The sequence below is a fragment of the Maylandia zebra genome, unplaced genomic scaffold (genome assembly GCF_041146795.1).
Source record: "Maylandia zebra isolate NMK-2024a unplaced genomic scaffold, Mzebra_GT3a scaffold11, whole genome shotgun sequence".
Taxonomy (NCBI): Eukaryota; Metazoa; Chordata; class Actinopteri; order Cichliformes; family Cichlidae; genus Maylandia; species Maylandia zebra.
The window spans coordinates 6,752,244-6,778,921 of record NW_027490041.1 but is presented as its reverse complement, the minus strand read 5'-3'; the positions used below and the strand labels follow the sequence as shown (position 1 = coordinate 6,778,921).

Below are 26,678 nucleotides of genomic sequence, written 5' to 3'. Positions count from 1 at the left end.
CAAATCTGCCAATAGAAGCCAAAGTTACAGCCCCTCAGAGTTTAAAGAGAAAAGGCCCGTTTCCAACACTCGGTTGTGCAAAGGGAAACAGGCCCACAGTGCCTGAGTGTGTGGGTAATTCTTCAAATAATATTCAAAAGCAAACATTTTTAAGCATGTAAATAAAATTCAATCATTTCTGCTCTTCAATACCTAAGAAATGAAAACTGGCAGATGGTCCCAAAATGTGAAACGCCTGGCTATCTGTGCATTTAGTGCTGCAAGTTTTCACTGTTTACCTTCAGAAGCATAAATCTCTGCACAGATAATGTTCATATGTGGATTCCTGGTTTCTGCAGTTAATTGTGACCCAAAGCGTATTTTAAAAGTGGTTCCAGGCAATAAAGTCTAAAAATAAATACATCTACTTCCTTTTTCTGTGTTCCAGCCTCAGTGACTCTGACACAGTGCTGTAATATTTACACCTCTGATGAAAACAGAGTTTGTAGTTGCAGAAATACTCGACTCATTTTGGGCATTTACGAGCAGGAACCTCAGAAAGCCCCTCGCTGCTTCACTGGTTAAGAAGCAAAGCAAACATTAGTTCACAGTGATGTTAATTAAGGCCCAAAGTTTAGGAACGAACGTCAGCACTTCACTAATGAATGTAATGCTGATTCATGTGCTTGTTTTGTAATGTGCATGTTGTGCGTTGCTATTTCCCATATTCTTTGGCACTGATAGATGAAGAGTCTCAGGCAGGACCGAGGCTGCCAGCTGCTGACAGTGAGCAGGGAGAGAGCAGCAGAAGCTGGGCAAGAGCAGGGCACCTTCAGCCCCCTTCATCAGTCAGAAATCATTTGGGTGTCTGTGTGAAATGTCTGATTTTTAAAATCTTTTTGTAGACATATTTATTAAATGTTTAACAATTATATAGAAGAAAGACAATGTAAAGAACAAAACATGACAAAACAAAAATGAGTTGAAGTTATGAACTGTTTCTGAGAGACAAATAACACCAGGATCCTTTTTGTGTAGCTGACAGCTGGTAACTGTGCAGGGGCGGGTCTAGCAAAGTGTTGCCAGGGGGCCAGGTTAGGGCATTAACAGGGAGAGGGGGGCACAAAGAAATACTTTTCTATCTTGTTCTCATTTAAAATGTCTCACTTTTAATAAATAATTATCTGAATCTTACAACAAACGTTTTCATCTGATGTAAAATGTATAGAAATCCATTATTGTACATAGTCATTTTTTAGGGTCCCATCATAATTTCTTCAGAAGTAAGTACTGCATATGATGCCAGTGTTTCCCACATTTTCTAGATTCTGCACCAGTACTGTGTGTAAAATGCATCAAAAAGTCCGTTTGATTCTTTCTCACCTGTCTTTCTGTCTCCTTTCACTTTTTAAAGGTTGCCATGTTAGAAAACATATTTTGCCCTGCCGTGCTGTTTATTGATGTGGCAAATGAAAGGTTTATGAAAACATATCTAAATCTGTCATCAGTAATCAGCAATGATCATGTCTCACCTCTAGTCTCTGTCTTAATGTCAGGTTTCCACCGTGTGTTGTAGATGTTCATGAGGTTAACTCGACCAACAGTCTACTTCCTGTTTAGAATAGCAGGACAGGGAGGATGGTGCAGGTTTAAGTTTATTAGACTGATGCATGTATACCAACAAGACAGCGTCCATCACTGTGACAACAGCGTTTGTTTTTATTCAAAGGCTTTATGGTTTTTCCTTTAATACCTGGGGGGCCGGTCTCCAGTCAAAATGCCCGGGACCATTTTTTGTCCCAGTACAGCCCTGGTGTCAGATCTGCATGCAGTGTCAATGAGACGATCAACAACAGATCAGACAAAACACTCAGGCGGACACTCCTCTGTAGAAGGAAACATGGAAAGTGTGAGGTAATCAGTGCACAACATCACTTTGTATTTCAGGCTGTTTTTATATAGAACTTCAGCACCAATGTAAAAGTTCTGGTTTTAGGAAGATGAAGAACATTTTCAGGAAGGATGCCGTCTGCAAGCAGAGCTGCTTGAACCTCAGCGCTGAGGTCCAGACTACTTCCTGTGAAGCCACGTGATGTAAATCTGCTGCTGTAACTTCACAGTTTACTGAAGCTAAATGCAACGTTACCATATAATCTGTTTTCAACAAAGGTTTCACTCCGTCCGGTGTTGATGGAATGATTCAGGCCGTACTCGTCAGGCTTCCCGTCGACCACACGCATTTCAGTCACAAACCCCGTGACTGACAACAAGGGAAACAGCAGAAGAAAAGATGTGAAAAATACTGGATGATGATGATGGAGGATTAACCGCGGTGGCTAAACTGTTTCCTGTCTTTGTGGGCGTACTCACAGGGAAGTTTCCAGGCACGTCAGTCTTGGTGGCTAAAGTCTCCATTTTCCAACATGTATCGCTACAGGTGCAAAGACACAACATTAATCATCAGTGTAAATATTTTAATGCTGTCCAAACGGTGTTTGCTTTGTCTGTCCTCTCGCGCTCACAGAGGAAACGAGGACGCCACCTTCAACCCATCTTCAGTTGGCTCAACCATGGCCGGACTTCCTGTTGGCTTTGTGACAGCAAACCACTTGAAATGAGAGCAAACTGCAGTCAAGCACCACTTACAGCAACCTGTGGACACGCAAATGGAAAGCACTGAGAATCATACAGAAGCATAAGAGCTGTTTATTGTAACACGTGTGTGTGTGTGTGTGTGTGTGTGTGTGTGTGTGTGTGTGTGTGTGTGTGTGTGTGTGTGTGTGTGTGTGTGTGTGTGTGTGTGTGTGTGCACATTAATAACACACTGATGTATGTTAGTTTGATTTATGCTATATCTGAGAAAACAATTGCAGAATTTTACATCAAAGTTTCCAAAGCTGATGTTTTGTTGTTCACTCTGTTTTATATTCATATAGTTTGTTGTTTTTAAATCAGTGGACAAAATAAATATTATCACACAAAATCCAGGGTGAAACATAACCAAATAACCTAAATGGTGAAGTCATTATAGAAGTACATGTTGCAAAGGTCGGCCTCCTGTATAGACTGCTAAACTGTCTGGGGGGGCCCTGCCTGTCCTCGTTGGATAAGCTCCACCCCTTTTCCATAAGACGGAGACATTTGTATGAAAATAGATGGGCAGTAAAATAAAAAATAAAAAATATTATGGATGACTCTGTAAATCAAAGTCGGCCTGAGGCAGAAGCAGAAACCATGAGGAGCACAGCACCACTCCCAGAAGGGCACGAAGTGAAGCCATAGCTGCTGAAGAGTGAAGACGTGATGATGGAGGAGATCACAGATGAAGATCTGCTGCCTGCTGACTCTTTATATAGAAGAGTGAGACTATCTCCCCACCAGCAGCTGCACTTATACAAACCCCAGGTGCTGGGATGGCTTTGAACATGTGACATTTTCTGCAAACACATGGACAGTTTCATAAGCACAAAGATTATTCCTGCAGCGGCAGAATCGTATCCACTGTGTGAGAGGTGAACGTCAGACAGTTCTTAGAAAATGTAGTTTCTCTTTAAGCTTTTAACGTCTCTTTTACCCCCATTTGTCTAAAACTACTTGACAGCCCTTCATGTCAGAGGTTTATTACCTGTGCAGGATGGAGCACATGGTCTCAGTCAGGCTGGACACGATCACTCCTACAGGAAGTAAATGTGATTTTATTTCACCTGTGAAATGATGAAAAACAGCAGAATAGCTCACGCTAACAAACGGGTGTTGAAGTGTTTCATTTTCTGCTGTTTCACAGGTCAAAAAGGGCGTCGAAGCAAACTGAAGCTGAGCTGCTGCTGCTGTTGTAGTCAATAGTTGTGTTTGTAACAGCTCATGAACATGAATCGTTCCACATTACTTTAAAATCATTGTAAACTAAACTGGAATAAATGAGTGTTTATATATAGTTTTGTCTCAGCTGTTCATACACAGTGTTTCAGTTCTTATCAGAGTCCCACCGTCTCACTGTGGTGAACCTTTAGCTCTGTTGTAAGCGTGTTGTTAGACCAGGTTTCCCTCATTTAAAAATAATCTCTCATTAGAAATGGACATGATGTCTAAGACATAGAAATGCTTATTATGGGTTCACTTGATGTCACTGAAAAGATGCACATGGGTAACGCGCAGGCCATCCTGCTCCGAGGTTTATCTCCTCACCTCGAGTCTGCGACACTCTCTCCGTGTCCTCTCAGATAAGGGCGCGCACATTTCTGCACGATCTTCTAAATTACAAAGAGCGATTCACAAAACAGAAGCTCACAAAACACTCATCACAAACCAAAAGTGGCTCCACTGAGCATCAAACTGTCACCAGAATTTACTGATAATCTAAAGACTCACAGAACTCACTTTGTCTCATTGTGTCTTAGTTTGAGACATAAGTGCATGATCATAATACTGTGTAGTTAGATGAGACAGAGCTGATGCTTGCTCTTAATTATCCTCTTCATGTTTCCCGAGCCTCAGCAGTGGAAGCTACCATGGATAGAAAGTCTACGACTCATCTTAAATCTCAAATCTTTGTCTCCAAAGAGCTGCTGATGTGTCCGATATGATCCACAAGCTTAAACTAGGATTATAAGTGTGTGCAGTGATGTGTGTGAAACCTCTGAGGACTCACACGTGTGTGCTTCAGCCCACACACACATATGAAGCACTGCGACCTCACACAGAAGTGTTTTACACATCCAGCCTGAATCCTGATCATTTCTACAGTTTATTAAGTTCAGCTTCACCTGAACATCAGTGATGAAGCTGCTCTGACTCCATCACAGCTCACAGCTGTTGGAATGAGTCAAACAATGAAGAAGGTTCAGAAACAGCTGATGATTTTACAGAAACATGATGCAAACATGAAAATGGACACATGATTTTTTATTAACAGACACCGTTTATGTTTCACTGTGCATGACGTCATCAACACTGACACCAGGGGGCGCTCATCAGCAGCCTGAGGAAGTGTGATAATGGGGGGAGACGCAGTGTTGTGTGTACTGCAGTCGGACAGAAGGAAAAACTTCCTCCTGAAAACATTTTCATCCTTCCCAAAAGTGTTTGAGTCAAATGTTACAAATATATAAATACAATAAAACACAGGGTCTTACATAAAATTAGTGATGCAGTTGTGCACTGAGCACCTTTCCAATGTTCCTTCCTCAGATGAGTCCAGCTGCTGAACACATTAACATCAGTATGTAAATGTAGCCGAGAACCAACCTGAGCACTGCTGGGAAAATACAAAGGCAACCATCAAAGTGCTGTATTATCTTATTTATTCTCAATGTTGACTTAGATCCACACCACGATTTATGAAACTATAGAACTAAAATAACAACAATCGTCTGCTTCTTTAAAATTTCTTTCATTACATCAAACCAGTGAAAACTGAAAAAAACAAAGAGCTGTTAGCATGTTCAGACCAACTTTGAGACAGAGACTGTAAAGTTCTGCACTTTAAATCCTGCCTGTGTTCCTGCAAATGATTCACACTGAAAGTATCTTAGTTTAGTATTGAGTGAGCCACAAAGCAGCCTGATAGCTTTAAAACAGTAAAAGTAAATGAAATTGACAGTTTCAGTGTAGCTGGATCTATTATTGGGGGGTCATGACCCCCGTAACCCCGCCTGGTCCTGAGGTCAAATCCACCATCTTTGTTTCAGTGCTTCATGTTCTCCCGTGTTTGTGTGCGTCCTCTCCGGTACTCCGGCTTCCTCCCACAGTCCAAACACATGCAGTTAGTGGGGTCAGGTTAGCTGTGAGTGGTTGTGTCTCTGTGTTATTCCACCTTAATCAATGACTTCCTGTTAGCATGAAGTGCTTCTGTAGGACTGATGTCATTTTCATGGTTGGATCATTTAAATGAAGCTGGACTCAGATGCAGTAAATAAGCTGATTGATCATTAATGAATAAAGCTGGTCAAACACATCACGTGGACACATGTGATTGTGTGTTGTAGTATTGATCCCAATGCTGGTATCAGTCCTGGATCAATAACACTGGATGGATGCGTTCAGCATGGAGCCCTGAGCTGTGTTACAGACAAACATGGAAACTGACAGGTCTGTGTCATTCACAGTCTGTAACACTTCTAAACAACAGAGGCTGACCCAAGTGCCTCAGAGCCAGGCACGCTCACATCACAGCTCTCTAAATAAGCCAGTTTCAAAATAAGAGCTGAAAGCTGTGTTTGCTTGTGTTAGCTTATTATTGTGGAGACTAACATTCAGTGATCATGTGTTCAGACTCATAATGATTACTCTCAGAAATCCTGATCTTTGTATTTACTGTGTGTTGGATCAATAACTGAGATTCATGGTATCACACAGCTGTGCTGCTGCTGATGTCAGCACATCTGGAACAATACGAGGTATCTGCTACCAGACTGAGCAGGACGTGAGACCTGTGGACTGTTTAAAGCTGTCCCTCCACAGCTCACTCAGACCTGATCCACACCTCAGTGATATTCTCTGACTTCCTCAGTAGAGACAGAAACCATTCAGATCTGGGACCATCAGCTGACTGATGATGTCACACAGACTGTGTTTTTCAGGAACAGTGATTCTGATGTGAGCCTGCTAGCTGACAGCAGACCTGATGAAAGCACATGTTCACATCTGTGAGGACAGACTGGACTCTTTGACTGCACCTTGGTTCTCCTCAGAGGTCTGTACAGGAGCATGTCCACCCCCACTGAAGATCTCAGTCACTGTGAAACATAGAAAGCTGCTTGTGTGGCCTCTGCCTCACATGTAGATACAGCTACAGGTTTCTCTGTCAGTCAGACTGAAACAGTGTCCTGATGCTGCATCATTCAGCTCTGTGCCCCAGTCAGCATCACTGGGAGCTACCAGTGTTTCTGCCCTTTTCCTGTAACACTACACTCAGCACAGGCTCAGCTGGTATCCAGTGTTGGACTTTGGCTTCAGCTGCTGTGATAGATCCTCTAACATAGATCAGCTCTGCTACATGTTGTTAGATAAGTGCAGCTGCTGTCATGTCCTGATGTTTCTCTGGCTCAGCAGCTTCTCCATCAGAGGTTCACATGGAGCTGATCCAGTATCTCCAGTAACTGTGTTCTGTGCCTCACTGGTTCATCCTTCTGTCTGTGTGACGTCAGTCAGATGTTGAAGTTAAACTCTGTAATCTTCACTGTGTCACAGAGTTCAGTGAGTCCCGTTATTCACAGTATCAATCAGATCATCAGAGAACAGCTGATCAGCAATCAGTGGTGCCAACAGCGCCTCCTGTGGTGAGAGGATGCAATAATGCAATGTAGCATTTTTCCACTCAACACTTGCAGTCATGGAAACTGTCTGTTGGATCTGTGTGACGTTGCTTTCTTGGTTAGAGTTCCTCACAAATGTCCAGATGATTCTTCTAATGAGGCGTCGACCATGTTTGCAGCTCTTTGGAAGAAAACGTCGCCCTTTGCCATCCTTACTTTTCTTTGACTTCTTCAAATGCAGCTGAACTCCAGCTGGTATTTTCTTGGACTTTGCAGCTGTTTCTGGTCATCAGTTCATTCCTGCAAACCTCTGAAGCTGAACAACAATGATGCTGCATTGCTGGCTGATCCCAAAAGGTTGATTCTGTTCATCTGGACGTTTTCAGAAACGTTTGCTCACTGATCAGGTGACTTCTTCAGTCTCAGCTGACTGCAGCTTTACAAGCTTACAAACAGCACATTTGCACAATGACTGAAAGCAGCAGCACCTGATATATATGATACTAATATAATACATATACATATATAATCCATACTAATGATGAAGGAACTGAGCTCACAGTCCATTGTTCATTCAGTGAACTACTCAGTTTATTTTGGGCCTCAGAAATGCTCACTCTGTTTGTACATCACTGTCAGCAATAGACTCATTCTGCTGTGTGGACAGGAACACATGTGACATCACTTCCTGTTTGTTTGTGACTGAAGAAGTTTACAAGGAATCATTTAGAAGAGTTTCAAACATCAACTGATTGAATCCATGAATCTGAAAACGTGTTTGTGAGTGAAAGAGACAGACATGTACAGACTGAACTATCTGTTCAACAGTCAGAGTGTTTCTGTAACAGGAGACACTCTTTACACTCCACTCAGCACAGGGACACTGAGCCACCAGACCAGAGAAACCTAAACCCAGGATAAAGAGTTTGAGTGAATGTGGTGTTGAAGGTGTGGAGGTGGATCAGAGTGTCAGAGGAGACTCTGTAGAAGGACAGAGTGCCAGCAGGACAGTCCACATACACTGCTGCTCTGTTAGAGACAGAGGAGGAGGAGGAGGAGATGGATGTTTGACTCTTATTGTGCCTGACAGACTGAGGACCATCATCAGAGCAGCTCAGACTCCAGGACTGATCATTTCCTCCAAACAAACAGTCAGCACTGCCTCCTTTCCTTCTGATGCTTCTGTAACTCACTGATATATAAACGTCTCCTCTCCACTCGACCTCCCAGTAACAGCGACCAGTCAGACCATTTCTACACAGCAGCTGTTCCCAAACATCAAATCTGTCTGGATGATCAGGATATGACTGAACCTCCTCCACACAATGTGCCTCAATGTTATTGATATTATTATTATCATTATTATATAATAATAAAACCTTTATAATAAAACCACTAAAAACCTTTATTCTAGCGCTTCTAGACTTTAAAGTCAGCAAAGAGGCTCAGAAAAGAAGATCAGACACCAGCGAGGGAGGATAAGAAAGACAGACGCAACAACATTGTCATCCCCTATGTAGCCGGTGTATCAGAAAAACTCAGGAGAGTTTTCTCCAAGCACGACATCCCGGTGCATTTCAGACCCAGCAACACGCTCAGACACAAACTGGTTCACCCGAAAGACAAAACATCAAAACACAGACTTAACAATGTGGTGTTTGCTGTACAGTGCAGCGAGGAATGCACAGACCTCTACATTGGAGAGACCAAACAGCCACTTCACAAGCGCATGGCACAACACAGAAGAGCCACCTCCACAGGACAAGACTCAGCAGTCCATCTGCATCTTAAGGATAAAGGACACTCTTTCGAGGATGCCAATGTTCACATTTTGGACAGAGAGGACAGATGGTTTGAAAGAGGAGTGAAAGAAGCATCTATGTCCACTGTGAGCGACCATCTTTGAACAGAGGCGGGGTTTACGACACCAACTCTCTGCCATCAATAATCCAGTTTTGAGATCCCTTCCCAGACGCCTTAATGCCCACTCACATCCTGGGCCATCTGACCTCAGGAATCCGCATGATAAGGTGGGGCCAGGTTTCACAATGAACTCACCCGAAACTCTGGCTGATTGGGACCCACACCCAGTTTCACACCTTGGCTCAGGCGATTAGAGGATCATCAGGGGGTCCTTTTGTCCCTCTGTGGGGGGTCACTCCCACTAGGTTTATATCTGGGACTCTCCACCATTTGACCTTAGAACTGAAGAAGCTTCTCGGATGAGAGGTGAAACGTCTTCAAGTAACTTAAAGAAGTCCAGACGCTTTTCTTTGCAAGCTCCTTTGACATTTGACCACGAGCAATCTTTTCTGGTTTGACGCCGTCTTTGTAGCCAGAAACCAGCTCTCTCCTCGGCTTCCTCCACTACACGCTTCCCCCACGCCAGTCTCCTCCGTCACTATAAAGGGGAGAGTCATGAGCTCCATCACCCTCACCTGTGCCGTCCAACGTCCCGCCACCAGCCTCCACTGCAGCAGGCCAGAGACCACACCCCTGCCACAATAAGTAAAAGTATATCCTTGCTGTACCCTTAATGCTAAATGTGCTAAATTAACCGCTGCCTTTGCCCCTTTGGGATTATTCTTATGTCACTGGGATGTTGACCTTTGACCTTCACATTAGAGAGATGGGCAGACATAATTAGTGTATGAATTTTAAAGTAACAGGTAATAAAGAGAGTGTAGCAAATGTAGTCAGGTTTATTACTCTGTATCACACATGAGTGCCCGAGGGAGGCGGGGCTGACTGGGGAGACACAGGAAACAGAGAGACAGGGCTGACTCGACATGAAACGATGAAACGTGGGACACGGGAACAGAAACTAAACACAGGCTGAAATGAACACTGAGGGAGGGAGAACTAAGATTACTGAGAGCCTGATAAATAAGAAGAACAAAAACCAAGAAAAACAAGAGTCAAAGAAAAGCAAAAACACAAAGCATTGGGCCAGGACCCACTGCTGTGACATTTATATGTGATAAAAACATTAAAAACTGCTCAGATGTTGAAATCTTTCTACGTATACTTTAGGTTCAGCTCTCCAGCCTGGCATTTGGTTAAGCATGATTCAAACATTTGATTTTGTTTAACTGGTTTTAATTATAGTTACTTTTTGTGAACATTTGTTGCAGCATTTAAAAATACATCATTTATTTTCAAACTTTTATTTGATTTAGAGCATCATATTTGACCAACGTAAATGTTTTAATTTCATATAAAATAACTGAAACAGTGAACTAAATATCTGAAATCTTTCCTTCCTTAAAAGTTATAATCCTACTTAAGTTATAGTGCAAACGCTTAAGCAACAAATATACTTGATGCTAATTAATTAATATTTCCCTTTGATGTTGCAACTATGCGGTCACTTCTGTCTTTAAACAAAATAATATTTTCCAGTTACAGAAATCATAAAGTCCAAACTAAAGTGCTACTGTTGCTATATGCATTTTATATAAATCATGGATGATGGTCCTGACATGAAGGAAGAGAAAGTTACAGGTTGCATCCTTTGACTTTGTCTCCGTGCCTTTGGGCCATTTTCAGAAGGACAGATGTTTCTGTTCAATTCTTAAATCAATTTTTTCAAACACAAACACTATTTTAAAGCTTCTAGAGAGTAAAGTATTAATGATAATTATAATAACAATAATAAAAACAAAAGCTCTCAGATCCATCAAACCAAGCAGCAGAAAGAACAATAACTGAAGAGAAAACTTTAACCTTGTAGACTTCATTATGTTCCAGCTGCTCTACAGACGCTGTGACCTCGAACTTAAGCAGGTCGTAAAGTATGTGCAGCTCAATAACTTCATAATCAGACCCTGTGGTATTTAGGCAGCAGAACAACTAAGAATAACAACTACAAATAATGTTTTTAGGTTTCTGTTGTACTGCAAGGTTCTGTACAGGAGAACCAAACCAAGAGCAAATATTACGTCTCATTTACACCTGAGCACGAAGAGCCATCAACATTTAGCAAATTGAATCATCTTTGTTTAGATGCAAGAAGAATCATATAGAAATGAAAAAGTAGAAATAGAAATCCAGAGCAAAGATATCCTCTAATTCAGCGTAGCACATGTGCAGCTGCTGCGATTCACGTAAGCATTCGGCTCGTCGCTGTTGCAGATTTTTCTCTCGCTGTTCTGGCTCACAGCGCTGCAAACACAAAAATAAATATCCCCAAAGGTGTGAAAGGGAGCTAATTAGTAAGAGTATTGTTACTCTCCGCAGGAGTCGTCCAGCAGTAGAAATCAGTCCAATAACAAGGTGTGTAACATCTAGCAGGGTGACAGAAAAACCCAGGGTAACTTCTAAGGACCTCAACGTCTCTCTCACATTGTGTTTTTTAAACATGCTTCCATTTGTCACTTCAGTCTTTACTCTGAAATACAGGAAGAGAAATCATGGCTGAAACAATTTCTCATGAAACCAGGGGTGTGGTCCAACAGTCAGTTTGGTGAGGAAGGTTCCTAACTGAGAGAAGTGACCCAGAAGTATCTGTGTAGCAGCCACAATGAATCCAGATCATGAGCTTTATTAACTGATCAAAGTCTCTTCTTTCATCTTCTGTATCATTCAGTTTGCATTGGTAATGCCCATTATTGTAATGCTTTTTTAAGACGAGCAAAACTTTATTTCACTTTGGGTTAGCTGGGATAAGTGATGGATGGAGGGAATTTTACTTCAGCCACAGAAATCCTAAACAGGAAGGAGGAGCAGAGTTACAGTGGATCACTATCCAGCAGGGAAACAAGGTTTATTTCAATTTCTTGGCCATGAGTGACATTTACTGAGTGGGCAAATTAGGGAGACGACACCATCAGATCCCGAGCCCTCCATGTGTTAATCAAGAGACGGCTGCTGTGCTACATCCATAAATAATGAATAAATTAGGAGCTAAAGCTGAAAGGACAGTTTATTTGTACCATCTTCACGTGAACACATTCAAGAACATCACAGATGAAGAAACATTAAAAACTTCCACACTACATAAAGCAAGAAAAATAGTTTTTCTTTCAGGTGGTTTCAGAAAAACAGAAACATCAAACATCTCCAAGACTCTCTTTGAAAGAACTAAAAACCTTTGTTCTCATGGTCCAATCATGAGTGAACTCCCCGATGAAGCCTTGTGTGCTAAAACATGTCAGAGTTTTAAAGGTTAAACATGAGTTTCCAAAACGTTTTGCTGGAGAACAATGAACTATTTGACTGAGTTTCAATCATTTACAGACGAGCAAAACCAGGACAGAGAAAAAAGGACAAAACTGACTCAGTAAAACAACAGAAAAGAAGATCCCATGTAGATCTGTATTATGTAGAAGTTCAGCCCAGCAACCAGTTCAGTTCAACACAAGTTTAAATGATTCTATCTGAACTCTGTGGAGCCTGATCTCAAGCTTTTTGAGTCTGACACAGAAACCAGAGGATCTTTCTGTGTCTTCAGATTCACTGTGATCCAGTGATGGGAGTGATTTCAACCCTGAGTGATCGCGCTGATGTTTGCACAGAGCAGACAATGAGGTGAATGTTTGGGCACATTGGTAACAGTGAAACAGTTTATTAGTAACGTGGGATCGTTTGTGTGCAGAGTATGAACTGAGATTCCTGAAGCTCTTGTCACACTGGTCACAGCTGTAGTTTCCTTCCATGTGTGTACGTTCATGAATGTTACGATGACCTGACTGTGAGAAGCTTCTGTCACAGTGTCTGCACTTGTGTGGTTTCTCTCCTGTGTGGACTCGTTTGTGTGATTTAAGCTGACTTGCAGTGGTGAAGGATGACCCACACTGATCACAGAGGTGCTTTTTAACCCCACTGTGAATCAGTTCATGTTGTTTTAAGTGATTTGTTGTGGTGAAGCTTCTCCCACATTCTTTGCAGTATTTCAGTTTGTCTCCAGTGTGTCTACGTTGATGTCTTTTTAGGGTATTTTGCTGACTGAAAGTTTTTCCACAGAGGTCACAATGAAAGTCTTTCCCACCACCACAGTGATGACAGGGTTGAGAACTGGATCCATCTGTGTCGCTCTGCTTCTAAACAAAGACACAAAGACAGTGTAAGTCAGTCCTTCAACATTTGTATCCTGAACGTCGCCTGAAATAAAGAGCATCTCTGCAGACGTCCAACTACATTTGACTGTTTCAGTTAACACACTCAGTTTACTGGGCTGCAATAACTACAATACTACCACCATAATACTACAGTAATACTAAAATCATAACTGAAAGGAAAATCTGAATAATCACTCAGAGCTGCTTTTCCATGCAGTAGAATTGCTAACATGCTAACACAGTTTAATGAGCAGAGTTGTTCCAAACAGTCAGGCTAAAATGACAAGATAACAATATAAATACATACCTCACAGTAGCTGCACTTGTAGAGTCTCTTTCTGGTGTGGATCTGTTGGTGTCGTCTCAGGTGCTGTGGAGTTTTAAAAGTCTTCTCACACAGGTCACATCGATAAGGTCTCTCCACAGTGTGGGTAAACATGTGTTGTTGTAAGTGTGCGTCTGTTGTAAACTGTTTGCCACACTGATCACAGCTGTACGCTTTAACTCCACTGTGGATGAGTTGGTGTCTTTTTAGGGAACCCTTCAAGGAAAAAGACTTTCCACACAAGTCACAGCTGAACGGTCTCTCTCCAGTGTGGATGACCTGATGCTGTTTTAGTGAAGCCTTCAGAGTAAACTCCATCCCACACTCGTCACAGCTGTATGCCTTAATTCCAGAGTGGGTAACTAGATGACTCTGTAAGTGGCTACTGCGAGTAAAAGCTCTGCCACACTCGTCACAGCTGTATGCCTTAATTCCAGAGTGGGTAACTAGATGACTCTGTAAGTTGCTACTGTGAGTAAAAGCTCTGCCACACTGATCACAGCTGTATGCCTTAATTCCAGAGTGGGTAACTAGATGACTCTGTAAGCTGCTACTGTGAGTAAAAGCTCTCCCACACTGATCACAGCTGTACGCTTTAACTCCACTGTGGATGAGTTGGTGTGTTTTTAGGTGACCCTTCAAGGAAAAAGACTTTCCACACAAGTCACAGCTGAACGGTCTGTCTCCAGTGTGGATGACCTGATGCCGTTTTAGTGAAGCCCTCACAGTAAAACCCTTCCCACACTCGTCACAGGTGTGTTTTTTCTCTCCCTTTCTTCTGTGAGGTTTGTCGGCCTCCTGAGAGCGCTGACTTCTGGCTCCATGTTGGTCCTGCAGTGACAGAGATACAAACAGAGGCAGTGAGTGAAATGCAGTCGTGGAACAAACTCAACCTTCAAACTCCATTAACACTAGTTTTAAACCTGAAGGTGGAGCGTGGCACCAAACACCTTAAAGGTCTCTTATCCCCACCTGCTGGTAGTTCTAACACATTACATCCAACCTGCTGTTAAAGATAATTCATGACTAGGGATGGGTACCGGTGTCCGGTGCCATCTGACATAAACGGTAGTAACCAGACCGAAAAGCAGCGCACATTTCGGTGCTTTATTTCGGTGCTTTTTTTTTCCTGAGCTGTGATACACTTCTAGCCAATCATTTTACGCTTCCGAGGATAGTAGGCGGGGCCAGGTACGTACGTTCTGTTAGAGCAGAGCTACAGATTAAAAATGCCCAAGGCGAAGCGGTCAAAAGTCTGGCTGTACTTCACAGCAAAATATGCAAACTCAGCAGCCTGCAACAAGCTGATACTGTGATACTGTCAAAGGAGGTAACACCTCAAATCCGATGAAACACCTGGCGATGCATAGCGTTTTTATTTTTTAAAAGCCGAGAAATGCGCCGTATTTGATGGCAGCAGCAGCAGTTCTTCTCTGTTGTTCGCGTGTAATTTACGTTGAGTAGGCTAACCACGTTATTACATTAATGCATGTAAGGTGAACTAGCAAACATCATCATAGCTACATGCGGCTGTCTTCTTGTTTGATGGCAGATACTCCCTTCACCCTGGCCAAAAAGGCTAAAATGACCAAAGAAAAAGAGGGAAACAGTTAAACATGAGAGGTTTTTGGACAAAGTTTGTGTTTTTTCCATTGTTTAAGCACTGCTTCCAGCCAAGAGTGATACCATATATGCCCCATAGCTGCAGAAAAGGCTAACATTGTTATCTTTTTACATAAAACCAGCTGAACATGAGAGGTTTTTGGACCAATTTTGTGTTCTCCATTCTTTAAGCACCGGTTTGAGCACCGTTTGAGCACCGGCACCGTTTCAAAAGTACCGATTTGGCACCGGTATCGGATAAAACCTAAACGATACCCATCCCTATTCATGACTGTTCAAACACTAAAATCATGCCCATCCCTCCTGATTGTACACACACACACACACACACACACACACACACACACACACACACACACACACACACACACACACTATTTTATAATTTAGATTATTTTGTTGTTTCCTATTACATATTTCTATAATTTGTATAGATTTATACAGAATTATTCAGTGATAATAAATCCTATGCTTGTTTATTCTAAAGGAACCCCGTTAGCTTCCACAACAGATGTTGCTCGTCTTCCGTCAAATACTCACATAAAATATTACACAATAAAGTGGATTCAAGATATCCACATAATTTCACTCTTACATCCACAGTGAGGTTTCACAATTGTTCAAATATAAGCAATCAATAATAATAATAATAATATTTCTCTGTCAGCCTTCTCGGTTACGAATCGTCTTCTGCTTCTCTGTCATGCGGCGTCCCACAGGGCTCAATTTTAGGGCCACTGCTCTTTTCACTGTATCTATTGCCTCTGGGTTCTATCCTTAGAAGGCATGGGATCTCATTTCATTGTTATGCCGATGACTGCCAAATTTATTTGCCACTAAAACACAAGGATGGCATCTCCATAAAACCTATAAAACCTATAACCTTATAAATAAAATTGAATTTAATATATTCTGAGGTAAGTTGATCTATAGTGTTACATCATATTCTATAAGGATGTTATGTGTTTGTAGACTTTCTGCCCAGTTTGACCCATTTAGCAGAAGTCAGCCTGTTTAAGGCTCTGATATCTATTCTGTGTGACTTAAAGCAGTTATGACATGGTCTGATTTTCTCACCCAATAAAGGAATATTTCATATATCAGTCTACTCTTCATTCTATCAGACACAGTTATCACAGCTCCTACATTTGCTTTTTACACATATATGTAAGCATTGAGCCAAATTTAGTACCAACATATTAAATAAACAATATTTGTCTCTTATATATGATACATCTGTATACACACTGTCACAGATACTTGTCTGTGAGTGAAGTGATTAATATAATAACTATAATATTGGCCATATTATATTTACATTACCACAGTGAGATGACTTTAGTCTCATGAACAACATCAGCTAATTGTTATTTACAGCTAATCTTAAACGACTGTTCAGCACAGAAATGAAGCCCAACAATCATGTTTCACAGTCCTGTGGTCTCAGCCTCAGATACTCATCAAATCACACAGAGCTCATGTAGAAACAAATGAACTAAATATGTTCTCCTTCATTTCTGTCAAACAAAGCTGTATGAAACGTTTCCAGCTGTTAGTATCATGGTTGCTAGGCAACCTGGGCAGCGCGACGGAGGCTAGACGTCCCATTTCACGAGCCTACGAGCCTCGCACTTCGGCCTTAGCGGTCTTTGAGTACGCGGCCCTTGAGGACTTTAAAGCTGCAGAACCTGAATCGGGATACAGCCATGATGATCTCCAGCCTCGTGCTCGCCAACATTCTCACCTGAGTTAAGAAGACGATCACTGAAATGGTCTCAGCAGGTCCTTTGATGACAGCAATGAAATGCAGTGGTAAGGCTTTTTGGGGATTAAGTTCGTTTTCATGGCAAATAAGGACGATGCAGTTCATCTGATCACTCCTCATAACATTCTGGAGTGCAGGCAAAATGCTATTATAAAAACTTAAGCAGCAACTTCTCCAGGTTCCAATATTTATGCAATTCTCAAACCTTTTGGCCACGACTGTATAACCTCTTCTGAAGTTTAGTGGATATTATACATGGTTATGCTCAGGATGTGTCGCCCAGTTTCCGCTGGAAACGCCTTTTGGTTAAACTGTCAGCGAGGAATTTGCATTTGCACTGTTACATTTTTATATAACTTTAATGCACATAAACAACAGCTGCTTGTTTCAGTGAAAATACATTGATGGCTTTTTAATAAAGTTGTGCAGCTGTAAAGTATTTTGTCTGGTGTCAATTCTATCGTCAGCTACATCGTTATGGCAAATGTTCAAATGTATATGGTGATAAATATCTTTGGTCATATGGTCCTGCTCTGTCTGTCACCTTCTGTGTTGAGCTCATTGTTTCCTCTGTAGTGGCTGAGCTGAGTCCAAGTAGCTGAAAATGTTCCTCTGCTGCTCCGTCAGACTCTCCTCCTCCTGCTGATCAGCTGGGACACAAAACAGATCTTTGTTAGGCTCCACACTGCACTGAAGAGTCAAAGTGTCTCATATGTTCATCTGACAAGTAAAAGAACACATTTTTGTTTCCCGAGGTGGGCAACTTGTTGGAAACAAACACAAAAGCTTTGAGCACTGATACCTGCCATTGCTGGCATTGAAAGATGCAACGCCAGCAATGTGGATTGTCAAGACTCAAACCAATCATCAAGCAAAGACAACAGGGATCATTTGTTTCTCTTTATTTAGCATTCACAGCATTTGTAGTTGCCTTCTGTGCAGGGGAAGTCCACGCACACTGTGTGGTACCGCCATCCGCAGAAGGTGCATTCAACCTCTGTAAGAGAAACGAGATTGTCTGAGACTGAAATGATATTAACTAAAGAAGTGGTGATTTGTAAAACCTCAAGTGTATGATAAGGTGAAAACAAATACACAACTGCATGTCATGTAGTTGAAGGTTTTTTTTCTTTTGGAAGACCGGAAAACACTGAAAGTTATAAATTAGTCCTTTATTTATCCAGGTAAAAAAAAAAAATCTCATTGAGATTAAAAATCTCATTTCCAAGAGAGACCTGGCGTCATGGCAACACAAGTCACATACCACACAGGTATATAACATTTAAAACAAACACAATATCCCAACATGTGTAACAAATGTATTGTGCTTGAAACAAATTCAGAATAGGTGATAAAGCAGCTACACATGTGTCACGAGTAAATCTGGCTGTATAACAAACAGAAACAAGTGATGCTGCTGTCTTTGCTCAACGGTTGGTTTGAGTCTTGACAATCCACATTGCTGGCATCTTTCAATATGTTGAATGCACCAGTGTAAGTGCAGCCACTCAGACTCAATGTGTTCATAGAAACAGGTGCAGATGTGTCAGGAGTTCATCCAGCAGTAGCTATGGCACTTGGCCACAGGGGGCAGCAGTGGACTGACCTGCATTTGAGACTGCTCCAGCTGCTCTGTGACAGTCAGTAGATCTGCTACAAATTGCAGATCATATGCAAGTTTTGGAAATGACATTATAAATATTCCTAACTTAGCCACGGCAGCATTGTTGATGTATTACCTATATACTACAAATTATTCCACCTGCTGAAAAGTGGATCCAATGTGGGCGGACTCACACTTAGCAAATAAACTTGTGATGTGAGAATGTAATCAAACTGTTGATCAGAGGCAAAGTAATTTAAAGTTTATGATGCTATCGTCTAATGTTAGCTGACATGATGTTAGCTTGTAAACTTATGTTGTTGTCTGGGTCTCATGTCTGATCTGATGATAATAACTGTGACAACACAGAGATTAAATAAAGGATGTTTGTGGGACTTCTTATGTTAGAACTATAACTTCAGTTAAGGAGTGAGACGTAAGGTGACAAGGAGAATGAAGAGAATGAGAAAGAAGTAACTGGGAAGAGAAAATGAAAACACAAATTTGAAATGATCAAATTTGTGTTAACAGATGATGGTGATTTTAAAAATTCAAGTAATTTAAAGGTTTTATCCTATTTGTTGTTGTTTTTTTCATATTCTTCTATTTGCAAGAGGTTATTAATAAAACAGGTTCTCTTTCTGGTTTCTCTTTTTGGACGCACTCTCTACAGCTTATCACATCCAAAATGGCGGATGTCAAGTACAAAACCTCGACAGAAACAATCAGCAAGAATTTTAGCATCAGTCCAAAATAAAACTGTCCAACTACAGAGTTTTAAAATCCAACTAAACTATGAACAGAGATCTTTTACAAATAGGCTATTGATGAGATGACAGTGGTAACAAAAACGTACACATCCGCGCACACAGACAAAATGGCGGGAGAGCGTTTAACGGTCGACCTCATGAGTCCGTTACCGTGAACTATGGAGCGGCAGATTTGTGCTGGAACTGAGCTGCACACAGCTGATGTTAGCCAGGAAACATTACACACTGCTAACGTTACCTTCACACGGAGCTCCACACGGAGACGATCAGCGTCAGGCACAAACACCAAGTTCAGAAAAGAGGAACTTTGAGCAGGAAGGAAAGAGTCAGAGCGGCGTTTGAGGACACGTTTACAACCACGAACATCAGAATCTGTCTGTGCTGCATTCAAGTGCAAGTTGGAAACTCACTAATCTCTGTCATGTTGTCCAAAGATGATTTATTTCTGCTGGTTTTCTTGTTTGAAACACAAACATGTGTCAGCACTTTGTTGTTCTTCACCCTGCAGCATTTGAATATTTCAGGAGTAAACTGATCATAAATTCATGAAGTCATGAATGAAAGTGCAGACTGAGAGTGGATCACATGATGTTTGAGGTGTGTCATGTGACATGTTCAGTATTGTCACACATGTCTAGATTGTCCCTGATATCATAACTGCTCAAACACTGATGATTATATTTGAAGAATTATTCCTGATGGCAGCAAAGTTTGAATGGAGCTCTCTGTCTGTGCTGATTTGTCGCCCTCTGGAGGTCAAAGCACAAACTGCACGATGTCACTGTAACCACCACAGTGACAGGAAGTGATTTTAAATGATGAAATATGTCAGTGATGCTGATAGTGTGTTCATCACAGACGTTCAGGCTTCATGTTGACATGAATCAAAGTTAATGTCATTATGGACCAAGGACAGTACTCTGGGTCTCCTGCAGAACAACTCGAGCTGTGATACCTGAATGAAGAGCCTCTGCTGCTTTAAAGAAGGAGGCTCGAGGCAGCGGTGAGGTGCAGACCAACCAGCTTTTATTCAGCAACTTTAACAGAAGGATCAGAAAAATAAAACTATACAGCACAGTGATGCTGACTGAAGCCACAGCATTAAACTAAACAAGCATCTGATCATCTTTAACAACATCTAATAAATAATGACAACTATTTAATCCTGTATTTCCTACAATAAAGCCTGTTCAGATATTTGTTGCTGATGGAAATGTAAAAGGCTCCCAGGAACCAAAGGACAAAAACAGAGGCAACAGTCACAGCTGCAAAGGATCCCCTAACACATAAACTGGTTCGAAGATATTTTCTAGCTCTGCAGAGGAGCTTGATTGCACGGACAGTAAAAAGTGGATTCAATAACAGCAGCGAGCGCTGAGTGATATAACGGTGCTGCGAGCAGCAGTGCAAAGGCTCACACAGAGACAGCAGCTACACTGTGTGTGGATGTGATCCACAGTCACAGCTGTGGGTTTCAGTCAGTGTGTCTCTAACTTCATGGTCACATTTCAAAGCTTATTGGAGCCAGAAGATGTTCAAGTAAAAGATTTATTGCTGTACTCGTCTACCAGGATAACAGGAGGTTCATAAAGCTGTGTAATACTTCAGCTTTACATCATGCAGTAGTAGTTGTGTCCCTTTGTGTTTATTAGTGTGTTCACACGTCTACTTTAACTTCACTCTGTAATGAAAGGATTCAAATCACTGATAAATACATACATGCTGACTCTGAGTCTCAGTGAAGGAGGAAAGGATGGATGAAGGCAGCCTAGTGTGGGTCATGTGTGTCCAGCAGTCATCCAGGGCCTGGATCCATCTGTAACAGGAAGACAAAGTCCAGCCTGTAATCATCCTATCAGGCACAGCGTTTCCATCCAGCATCCTGACTACGCTAACAACCCGTCAAACGTCTCCTCTGGTCCACAGAAGTCACACTTCCTGTGTCATGTTTACCTTTTTAAGTGTGCTATTCAAGCCTGTGTGACCAACTCTGACTCTCCAGATTCCATCCTGGTCTCTGCTGCAGCTTCTTCTACACGACTGTTTTCTGTATAATAATATCTGCCTTTCCCGTCTCTGTCCCAGTGTGCCTGCCACTCGTCCTTCATCTTTACCTTCATTATACTCTTCACCTCACTTTCACTGTATTTTATAGTCAAACCTGCACGACTTCTTCTTGCTGCACCTTTTTAAACTTATCGTCCTGTTCATTGCATCAACACCGATATTCACAGGGAGCCATAAGAAATCCACTTCTATCCCTCTGTGTTTGATTCTATACAGTAAATGAAGTATATCAAAAACAATATGTTGCCTAGAGTCTGAAGACATATCACCTGTGCTCACTAGCATGCTGCTAGAGTCCCAGCAAACCACATACCTCCATATTAGTGCGTCCTCCACCCAGTTCAAGCCAGTAACATGACTACCAGCTCCCAGTATAAACTGCCACATCATCTGTAATTCTTTTACTCATCACCAAACTTATTTGTGGGAGAACAAATGCAGCAGCCGTTCTTTTATCTGACAGTGTTGACGTATCAGTAAATATCCTCACATGACCTGAGGACTTTCCCACTATATGAACCTGCTTTTAGTCGCCCCTCCTCCCTCGCCACAAGCTTCCTTTACAACATAACTTATAAAAAACAACTTTATTGACAATCAGCAATAACAATTACAGACAGTCTAGAAGAAGAATCACATGATCAAGGAGCAGAAGTTTATGGTTTTAATAGCTTTTACATTTTGGGAAAGTTTTAAAAACATTGTTTGGTTTTCTTTCTAAAGCGTTGAAAGGACGGCTTTGCATCAGAAAAGTAAGATCAGCAAATGAATCCATTAAAGTTCTTTTGCCTTGTTTGCAAAAGAAGCCAAACAACATTTGTGTCACAAAGAGAGACTTCAGAACAGATCAAAGATCACAAACATCAGGCACTGATGGAAACAGCCAAACACAGAAACAGAGGCACCAGCAGGTGAAGGAGGCCTGTTGTAGAAATGACTCTGAGTGCTCAGGTAGAAACGCATGAAGAACCAGTGCGTCTAATATTTGGAGACCAATCTGTGTTTGAGCGTCCTGGATGAAACACAGATCATGTTGCAGAGCGAGGACGTCGTCTTTCCTCCCGAGTGTGTAACTACAGGACATGTGCAGCAGGTTTAATCGTCCTCCTGACAGTTACTGATGAACGAGTCCTTCAGGGAGGCTCCAGGATCACTGTGGCTTTTACCAGCTGCTGCTAAACTGAGAGGTGTTGCTGCTTCATGTGTGAAGATGTTTGCATGGCTTTAACAGTGCAGACGTTCCTCATGTGCACACATTTCATATGTTTTATTGTGATGTTTAGTAACATCTGCTTTCCTCCTTCAGGCAGACGATAAAGTGAGCTCAGCCTTAAACATGTGGAGAGAACGTTTGACCGACAGTCCTGGGACGACTGCAGAACAATGGTTTGTTTTTAATGATAAAGTTTCATAATGGAAATAAATGCTGAGCCTGTTTCATGATGTTGGCCCTGCAGCATCAAGCAGGATTAATACTGTAACAAACGTGTGTCACAGTTATAATGACTTTAAATGAAGACTTGGGTTGGATGGAGATGTCAGCTGGATTTGTGCTGACTGCCACTTTAAATGTTTTCAGTTCAGCTTCTAAATCTACTTTTGTATAATGTTTGCTGAGTTTTGCACTTCATGACGCTTTTAAGAAGAGCCAATAAATCCTGACTTTACACAAAAATAAAGGTTTAATGTGTTTAGTGTGACAGTGGAGGAGAGCGCACATAATAAGAGTCATTAACAGAATGGTGACAATTATAATCTGTCTCATTTTAGGAGCAGCTCACAGGCACAACAGACTACAGAGCAATCAAAGCACCAGTTAAACGTCCATGTGACCGGCTTACAGCCAATGAACAATCAGTCCCCACTGTCCCCACCAACATCACTGTACTGGAGAGACTGTGCTGCCATGGTCAGAGATGAACTGGTACTAAAATGCAAGGCAGCTGATGTGTGTGGCCTTAGCAGCACAAATGCATCACGGCTGCAACGCTGCAGTGTGTTTAAACATTTGAACATTTCTGTGGCTTCAAACCAGCAGCTGCTCTGTACTCAGTCGTGTTTGTGTGTCTGTCAAAGTGATTGTTGTCTTTAAAAAGCCTTTTGTGTTGAGTTTTGTGAGCAGTGCCGAGCTTCTCTGTAGTCTAAGCTGAGTCGATATATTTGATTCCATGTTTGGTGTGATTTTCAAAGTCAGCAGCAGCAAACGCTGAACAAGCAAAGTTTGGGCCCATCAGAGACAGCAGTGGACCTGCTGACCTGTAGGTGTTGGAGGTGTTTGTGTGCAGCTGTGGGTCAGTCAGCTTTATTTCACTTATCCATGACAGAGCGCTGTTAGCTGTGAGTTAGCATCCACTGAGCTGTTTCATCTACTCTGTCACTGCCAGCAAGCAGAGCCCAGGGTTGGCTTCAGAAGCTGGACGTGGCCTTGCTCAAGGGCACTTTAGCAGCACGTTCCCAGCAGTAACAGAGGGATTCAAACTGGTGACCCTGGAGTAGGAATCACCCAGAAAAGTCACCTTATGCCAGAAGTTTTAGTGAGACGGGAACAACATTACAGCTCTGATGTCATTGACCTGTGCAGTGAGGACATATTGAACTGTGAGGACACAGCTTATAGGTTCAACACTGACCCTGGGTCAGCATGTGCAGGTGACATGGTGTTGGTGTCACCACTACAGACAGCTCAGGTTCAACTGGTTCTTCTTTGATTTGCTTCTATAGCACAAAGGTTGACACCAGTCTGGTCCAGTTAGCATCTGAATCCATAAACGTGTGAGCTCGTCCCACCAGAGGACGTCAGCATCATGGGGATAATGTCTACAGCAGGAAAACAAAGGGACAGTTGGGTTTGCTGCACATCTGGAACACACAGTTAGCTCAGATGTGTTCATGTCGCTAACACCAATACAGTGACTGAGTGCTCTATAGCAGCTAATGCTAACAACTGTAACACTGCTGTTTGTCATGGTTTTCAGACCAAATGATAACAAAACGTTGGGAAAAGTGAAATATTGGAACATGAAATCATAAATTATTACATTTAAACAACAATAATACAGCTAAATTTCCCCTGTTGGCTCATAAGCTGCTCACCTGGATGCTACATCAGTGCAGTCCTCTCTGAACATTAGATAATCAACACACACACACTTATTGTTGAGAGGCTGACTTCACTAAACTCACAGAAACTCTTAAGAAGCTCCTCAAATGATGACTTTGGAGTTTTGTGTTACTGTCAGTGTATAAAAGCTAGAAAAGGAAGAAAAGCAGGAGAAATGATCAAAGTGCTGCTGTGTGCAGGAAGAACTACAACATGTTAGTGAGAAACACAAACAGGGTGTGAAACACAATCCAGAGGAAACGCTGTGTGCAGGCTGTCTGTGACTTCCTGTATCTCTGCCACAGACTGGGACAGACACCAGTGAAACCAGTCACTGTGGTCATGTGCTTGTAGCCAGCAGCCTGTGATGTGAGGCTGCTTGAGTCAGTCGTCTGCTTCCACCATGTAAACCTTGGTGTCTCCTACATGCACAGATGTTTCCTGCAGACTGTGCTGCTCCAGCTGTCACACAGATGTTGAATCAGCAACATCTGCTGTCACGTGCTCCCTGGTCCCACAGATAACAGGCTGCATACAAGAGGCTCACCTCTGCTACCTGCTGCTCCACTCCCCATCGCTGTTTTGGCCACGCCTCCCGTTGGTCAGCAGGTAAAGGTGAAGCCTGGGACATGGAAGCCTTTACAGCAGAGCTTCATGGGCCTGTCCAGCAGCAGGCTGAGGAGAGAAAGGTGACAGAGTTCGCTGTTACAAACAGTTTCTCAGCTTTGATCTAAAAGAGCTTCTTTCCTGTTAAAGCAGCTGAGAGTGAGCACATGTTCTCCCCCTGAGGTTCTCATGACAGAGGAATAACTCACAGCTGAGGAGGACCAGGATCTCCATCCACTCACAGTCCCTGCAAACAAAACCACCATTTGAACTTTAACATTTGTTGTCAGTTCTTGTGTCACTCAGCACATCTCAGCTGTTCCTCTGAGTTTCTTCTGAAAGTCTTCCTGTGATTGGCTGTTCACAGACACATGACTACATGAATCAGCTCCACATGTTCTCAGCAGCAACATCTGGGCAGCTGTGACAGGTTAAAGACAACATGTTTCTAAGTGCAATTAGAAGAAGAAGCCAGTAAAGACGCGTCTGTGATGCAAAGCAACAGAAGAGCAACGTGAGCCACAGTAAGTGATGGAGGATGAACTGGTCCTGTCTCTGTTGGTGGGCTCGTATACTGGCAGGAAGGAAGCTTCTCTGGGATTTCTCCCTCAGCACCAGTGAAGCCTCTGTTTCTGTCACTATTGTCTCTTTGAACTGTGATTATTTTGTGCTTTCACAGCATTTTCCTGTTTCCTGGTGTTTTAGAAGCAGCCGTGTGTGTGAGCTCTCAGGGCCACCGTCCATCCTGTATACTTGTTGTTTGTAGTGTCACCAGTGCAGTGATGACCACAGGGTGGCGCTGTGCTGCATCACAGGCAGCCTGAGCTGGGCCTGTTCCATATAACATATATATGAGATGATGATATGAAACATCGTTTGTTTCATGGTGTAAAATATGTTACATGGTTGTGATGCTCACTGTAGTGTCTGTATTAAAGTTCTCTCTTTCTCTTATATTTAATATAACCACACTACGGACGCTCGTTAGCAACAACGCCGGCAAAACCATCGCGTTTCTCCGCCGTCCGCTTCTTTATTGTCCACATAAACCTTTCACAATAAAGCTCAAGATCCTATTGAGACTTTTCAAAATAAAACGAATCACATGAAAGAGCATGCAGAGAGTTTAGGGATGAAAAGCCAAAAAGAGCCGTCAGGGGCTAAAACATGAATGTTACAACAGGCTTTTCCCCGCAGCACGCCGTGTGATAAATACTCACAAAGACTCACAAACGTGTCGTTTCATGCGTCGGTCAAACACTCGACGCCCAGCTGGAAACACTTCAGGGAAGTTCATCTGCCGAGATTCAGAAAATCGCCATAAACGCTCCATATTCACCTTTACATGGAATATAAAGGGAAAAGAAGAAACACAGTGCTGTGTCAGCGTTAGACATATAGATATATCCTTGCTTTTAATACATTTGAAGGTGGGTGGGAGAGGTGCTTCTCCGCGTAGTCTACGGTCTCTTTGGGATCGGTAAAGCTTTTCCTCACATCACCATGGGTCACTAACAGCTTTGCAGGG

General features: G+C 42.2%; 1 long non-coding RNA gene across 1 annotated transcript; it reads right to left on the bottom strand.

Annotated features, from left to right (window-relative positions):
- Positions 1 to 14,162: 14,162 nt before the first annotated feature.
- LOC143416013 (uncharacterized) lies at positions 14,163 to 26,417 on the bottom strand. The gene is made up of 5 exons (XR_013096437.1): positions 26,371 to 26,417; positions 25,092 to 25,219; positions 21,097 to 21,193; positions 17,549 to 17,654; positions 14,163 to 14,447 (listed from the first exon to the last, which is right to left on the bottom strand). It is a non-coding gene; the product is annotated as an uncharacterized LOC143416013 (long non-coding RNA).
- Between the last annotated feature and the right edge of the window lie 261 nt (positions 26,418 to 26,678).